This window comes from Myotis lucifugus, unplaced genomic scaffold, assembly GCF_000147115.1.
Source record: "Myotis lucifugus unplaced genomic scaffold, Myoluc2.0 scaffold_105, whole genome shotgun sequence".
In the NCBI taxonomy this organism is placed as follows: domain Eukaryota; kingdom Metazoa; phylum Chordata; class Mammalia; order Chiroptera; family Vespertilionidae; genus Myotis; species Myotis lucifugus.
This window is the reverse complement of record NW_005871153.1, coordinates 1,960,318-1,966,864: the sequence shown is the minus strand read 5'-3', so window position 1 is coordinate 1,966,864 and position 6,547 is coordinate 1,960,318. Positions and strand designations below refer to the sequence as shown.

The window sequence follows — 6,547 nt, the reverse complement described above, 5'->3', positions numbered from 1 at the left end:
AATCTAAAGAACATAATAAATGAACAAACAAAACAGAAACAGACTCATAGATGCAGAGAACAAACTAATGGTTGCCAGAGGGGAGGAGAGTTTGGGGGGCTGGGTGAAAAAGTTGAAGGTAAGAAGTACAAATTGGCAGTTACAAAATAATCATGGGATGTATAGTACAGCATAGGGAATATAATCAATACTACAGGGTGCGGGAAAGCAGGTTTACAGTTGTGAGTACATGAAACAAAGTTTATTTTTGTATTATCATTTATTAATTATTGTATTATTTTGCATTCAAACAACTGTAACCCTACTTTTGCCCCATCCTGTATTGTATAGTGCCATGGTGGGTACTTGAATTATTGGGGTATCACTTCGTAAATTATATAATTGTCTAACCACTACTCTGTACACCTGAAATTAATATAAAATAATATTAAATATCAACTGTAATAGAAAAAAATTTTTTTAATCATTAAATTAAAAAAGATTTCTCCAATACCACGTAAGGGCAGGACACCACAGCTGGTTGAGAATGGAGAGAGAAGCTGGAGGGCCCCTCAAACAAAGACAGAAGCCACACCTGGGGTAATAAGTAATAAGCAGTAGGCAGCCCTAGCCGGTTTGGCTCAGTGGATAGAGTGTCGGACCTGTGGACTGAAGGGTCTGGAGTTCGATTCCGGTCAAAGGCATATGCCCGGGTCGTGGGCTCGATCCCCACTACGGGGCATGTAGAATGCAGCCAATCAATGATTCTCTCTCATCATTGATGTTTCTATCTCTTCCTTTCCCTTCCTCTCCTCTCTGAAATCAATAAAAATATATTTTTTAAAAAGCAGCAGGCATTTTGCAGATGGATTTAAATGAATTACTTTAAATGGAGAGACTATTTTCTGAAATTTGAACCATTTCATAATTGCATAAATTTAGACAGAATTTTTCATTTTTGGTAATAAAGGCCTTTTAACCTATAAGCTCCAGGAAGCTCTATTTTTCTCTGGCACCAGGCCTTGTACATATAGGAACTTCTCAGTTTCAAATATAGGTCTCATTGTCCCTACTGACGAGTGAAATACCCTTCATGCCAACTTTTTGGCATTGAATGACAGAGAGCCAGGCTCTGGAGTTGGACTGCCTGGGTTCAAACCCTCGTTGTGCTTCTTACCACATATATGACTTTCGGCAAGTTTCTTGCTTCTACTTCCCCAACTGTTGAACAGAATTCATAATAGTACCTACTTCATGATTATCGTGAGAATTGAAGGGTTGACATATGCGAAGAACTGAGAATTGTGCCTGACGTACATTAAGTACTCCACAACATATTAACTATTATTATCCTTCTTTTCCAAAGTGGCTCTCTTCTGAAAGCAGGAGAGAATTCTTTTATTGAACCCCATGTCATGATTGTGGGCTCAGAAAAGATGTTACTGGGCCTGCAGGAATTATGAGGCTTTGTTAATGTCTTTGAATACAAGAGAAATTTCACAGCCCGGAGGTTGGGAAAACCCCATACTGTGCCCCTGAGCTCTCCCAACCTCATTTTCTAAAAAAGTTCAGCCAGACCTTGCTCACCTCCTGAAAGCTGATGAGAGACAGACCTCCCACTGGTGGTACTTTGTTTTTATATTAAAAAATGGATTTCAGTGAAAATTGATTTATCTCCTTTTTAATTTAAAAAAATATATATTTTATTGATTTTTTACAGAGAGGAAGGGAGAGAGATAAAGAGTTAGAAACATCGATGATAGAGAAACATCGATCAGCTGCTTCCTGCACACCCCCTACTGGGGAAGTGCCTGCAACCAAGGTACATGCCCTTGACCAGAATCGAACCTGGGACCCTTCAGTCTGCAGGCTGATGCTCTATCCACTGGGCCAAACCGGTTAGGGCTCCTTTTTTATTTTGAAAAAAATCACCCTTAAATAAAACATTGATTATCTAGACAATTATTCCAAATTTCATGTTAATATGACATTAACACTACTCCCTTGAAGAGTTGTCCTGCGGGGAGTTGGGTTTTCTGCAAGCCATAGGAGACAGCGCCACCTACTGGCCTCCGAATTAGCCCAAAGGGTAGGAAGAGGCAAGAAGGGCGGTGGTGGTTCAGGCGCAAAATTCCCCAAAGATGTGTTTCAAGCTGTTTTGGTGTGGAAGCCACCCTTTATGTCTAACCTCCTCCTCCGTCAGGAAGTTGAGCCCACGGAAGCTTCTTGCATGATGGGCTTCTGGTTTCTGGACTCTTGGGGGAAAGAATGGGAAGTGATGTGACTGGGGCTTGGCGGAGATCTAAAGCAGCGATTCTCAAACTCCGATGCACATTTGAATCACCTGGGGAGCCTTAACATCAGGACGCCCAGGCCTACCCTACACCAGTGAAGTGCTCCGGCCTGGGACCCAGGCCCAGGCATCAGGATGTTTAAATCTCCTCAGGTGACTCCAATGTGTGCTGAGACCAGTAACTGTCAGGGCCGTGGCCCTTCCCCAGTTGGTTTCACCCCTTGCTGACCTCAAAGAACTTTCCGTCTAATGCAGAGATCAGCAGAATGGCATGTATATGCTCCTGCCCTGTGTTAGGGCTGTGATCCCAGGATGCCTTTCTCAAGGTCAGAGAGGCCCCTGCACTTAAAAACAAACAAACAAACTAACTCCTCAAAACCCACACACAAAAACCTGGAGATTTGTTAAGCAAACTGGGTCCGAGGCCCAAATCTACCCTGGTGTTCCCCCACACCAACAAACAGTCCTCAGAAACCAGCAGGGTGTCCAAGAATTCAACTCAGTTCAGACACTATCCTCCTGGAGCTACTATCAGATTCCACAGGTTAAGGATTCAGGCCTACAGGACTGCCCCGCTCCCCATCTCCACCCACTTCAGCCACCAGCTGCACACTGTGCTCTGACCCAGGGCCCTAGGCTGGAGGTTCCAACGACCCCCTCCAACTCAGAATGCTAATCACAAGTCCAGGTTGTCACCTGTACTCCCAACCAACTGGCTATAAATCAGAGGTTCCTACGACCCTTCCTGGGTTCAATCAATTTGCTAGAACAGCTCACAGAATTTAGAGAAACATTACTGACTAGATCACTGGTTTATTAAAGGATATAGCCCAGGAACAGCCAGATGGAAGAGACGCAAAGGGCAAGGTATGTGGGAAGGGCAGGGCATCCATGCCCTCTCCAGGTATGCTACTCTCCCTGGATCTCTACTGTTCACCAACCTCCCCCTCCCCCCACACGCTCTCCAAACCTCAGCCTCAGTGGGTTTTTATGGAGGCTCAGTTACCTAGTCATGATTGATTAAATCACTGACCATTGGTGGTTGATTTAGGGGTGGGACTGAAAGTTCCAACCCTCCAATCACATGGTTGGTTCCAAAAGTCACCTCATTAACATAACAAAAGACACTTTTTTTTTTTTCTTCACTCTCAACACTTAGGAAATTCCGAGTTTCAGGAACTGTGAAGCAGGAATTGTGAACAAAGCGAAATAGACTTACCTCGTTTTATTTCACTTTGCTATATTGCACTTCACAGATGTTGCATTTTTTACAAATTGAAAGCAAGACCCTTTACCAGCAAAAAGGTTACAACTTGCTTTATTGCAGTGGTTTGGAACCGAACCCACAATATCTTCGAGGTATGCCCGTACTCAACCTGGCCTAACAGCAGAATCCAGAGGCATCAGGTATGGCCTGATTATATACTCCAGCTTCATATTCCGGTGGTTTTCTCAGCTCTGTCTTCCTCTTTATCAGCTCAGCAAAACTGAAGCAGTTCAAGGCTTCACGTCTTTCAGCCCATTTTCCAGAAGGAAGAGTTTCTCTTCCTCCAAGCCTCCTACCAGAGTTTGGGCTTCATTCTAATTGCATCCACTTATGCCATGTAATTCACTCTTAAGTCAGGCACTGGGGCAAGGGGGGGATGGGATTCTGCTGATTGGCTCAGGCTAACCCAAGCCCGCCCCTGGGAGCAGAATATCCAATCAGTCCCACCGGAAGGGCTTGGCTGTTTCCTAATGGGCGGGGAGTGGGATGTGCGCCAGGAAGCAGCTGCAAATATCTACTATCTGTTTAAAAATGCCTTGGGTCGTCCCACAGCCCCTAAGGAGGACAGCAGGTGTCAGTCTAGCTTGCCATGTGTCACGGTCGCTATTGAAAGTGAGACTCACTGTGGCGTGTGCAGCACCAAAACTCCGAACACAAGGAACACAAAGAAGGACACCATCTACCAAAGACACTTTATTTGTTACCTTTCACATGAACAGTCGACAACAAATAATAGTAACAACAAATAAAAATAACTTGCAAGGGGACCAGACATTAGACATAAATAAGGACACTCTTGACATGAAAGAAAGCCCGTGCTGGATGTGGCTTCTTGGGTGTGCGGTGGCCACAGCGCGGCCTCTGTCGCCAGGGAAGGCGGAGGCCTCCGTGAGGTGCCTGTGGAACCGGCATCACAAGGCTGGACATCTGGACCCAGAGCACAAGCTCCCTGTCCCACCATCAGCCAGACAGAAGGTCTGCCATTTCAAAGTGACTTTAAGCTCTTGCTCCTGGGGTTTTTGTCTCCACACCTTTCCCTAGGCTCTGGGCCTTGGGTCGGGGCTGCATTAGAGGAAGTGCCCATTTGCTCACCGAGGAGGGGAATCTAAGGACGAGGCCACCCCTGCACCTTGTCCTCACTCATCTCCCAGTCCAGCTTCCTTCTGCCTCTGTTCCTCCTGCTCCTGGTCATGACTTTTCTCCCTGCCTCTCTCACCTACTGGCATTTCAAAAACTCTGAAATGCACCCCACAATGGACACTGCTAGTCCAAGCCTTCTAATTCACAAAAAGGTCCTGCATTCCATCACTCCTCCAAAACATCTTCTTAGGGGTGAGGCCATGTCACAAGCTCCGGCAATTCAAGAGCAATGCACTCCCTACTGCTGAGCGATAGAAGAACCTTAAAAGGTGGTGTCTCTTCCTTTGCCGGCACCTCCACAGCTGATGTGTGAGCATCTCCCAGAAGTGGGTCACTGCTCTGCAGGCTATCAACCCAAGAGCAACATTTCCCCAGGAGTAAAGAATCTTGGGAACTTTCCTCTAGATTGGAAATGGTTATTGTTGCCCATCAGGGAGAAAAAAAACAAAACATACCAAACAACAAAACCCTAACCATTGTACAGCTTGGAGAAAATCAACTGTCTTACAAGTGCTAATAGCATCTGAGTGCATTTAATTTCATAGGGACTTAAATAGCAAACAAGCTGTCGTCATTGCAGACATCCCCAGCTTCCACTCAGAGGGGCTGGATGTCAGATGGAAGAACAGCACCAGGCCAGGTCTTCACGGCTCCATCAGTCTCTTAGTCAAAGTAAAAGCTCAGACACTGAGTTAAGGGCCATCGATGGTTCCAATTTTTTTACCGCCCTAGACAACAAGAGAGAAAGGAAGGAGGAAAAGAAAAACTCTTAGAAAAGCAGTGTTCCAACAGCAACACAGGAGAAAATTTAGATGCATAAATTATTCTGATGAACATTCTTTGAATACTATTTTTAAATTAGAACCTGTCAGTGTGTTAGATCTTTGTCCTATGAGCTAGGATGCATTTTGTCCATTTCATAGATGAGAAAACAACTAACCTGTCCGAGATCACAAAGCTAGTAACAGGAAGGGCAAGGCTTTGAACCCGGGTCTGTCTGACTCTAAATCCCACACTTATTCTACTACTAATGGGCTCTCTTTAGAGGTTAGACAAAGTGAGGGCTCCACTGATAAGGAGGAAAGGAGGTTTCTAATGAGGGTGGTGTTTTGGGTTCACCTTAGGTGGGGCCAACAGGCACTCCCCAAGGACACCCATTGTGGCTATTGCTGGCTAGCCCGCGTCTGACCCAACGTGGTGCCTATTGTCCAAGTCATCCCTTTGTACCCACATTAATCACTTAGATTTCCTTATAAGGAAAGTTTATGCACAACATAAATCATGGGATTTCAAACTAAAAATTCACGTTTTCCCAGCATGTTCAGATCCTCAAAGGGCAGTGTGCTCACCTGGGCAGCCTGCAGAGGTGACGTGTACCCATGGAGACCTCAGAGCCTATGCCTGCCCACCTCAGCCCCCTCTAACCCCCTCTGGATCCTCCTTCTCTATCGTCTATTTTTCTACTCCTCTGGGTATGCCTCACCCCAACCCTTTCTTCTTTCCCTTTTTCCCTTTTTCTTTCCTTTTTAGTGAAAAGAAAAATATCATTTCTTTCCTTGCCTTCTTTTTCCTGGCTCTTCTCTGCCCCCGTCTCCCCGCCCCCCCCCCCCCCCCCCGGGGCCCCCTCCTTTAACAATTTTCCCCTGTCCCACTCAAGCCCTTGGGCACTCCCCCCATGGGAAGGGCCTCTTAAAGGGTTCCCCCTTTTAAAATTTGGGTTGGGAAAAATACACCGGGGAAAGGCGGGTAATTTTCCGGGTGCAAAGTAAAAGAGGTCAAGGCCTTCTCCCTTGAAGACCTTTCATGGGAAAGAAAAAAAAACCAGCCCAAATTGGCTTATCCTTTCTCTTTTAGGGGGGGGCCCCCAA

General features: G+C 45.7%; 1 protein-coding gene across 1 annotated transcript in view; it reads right to left on the bottom strand.

Annotated features, from left to right (window-relative positions):
* Positions 1-4,241: 4,241 nt before the first annotated feature.
* Positions 4,242-6,547, bottom strand: part of MUC13 (mucin 13, cell surface associated) — a 26,411-nt gene continuing 24,105 nt past the window's right edge. The window contains exon 12 of the mRNA XM_014459214.2: positions 4,242-5,407. The gene's annotated coding sequence lies outside the window, so the exon portion shown is untranslated. The remainder of the gene's footprint in view (positions 5,408-6,547) is intronic.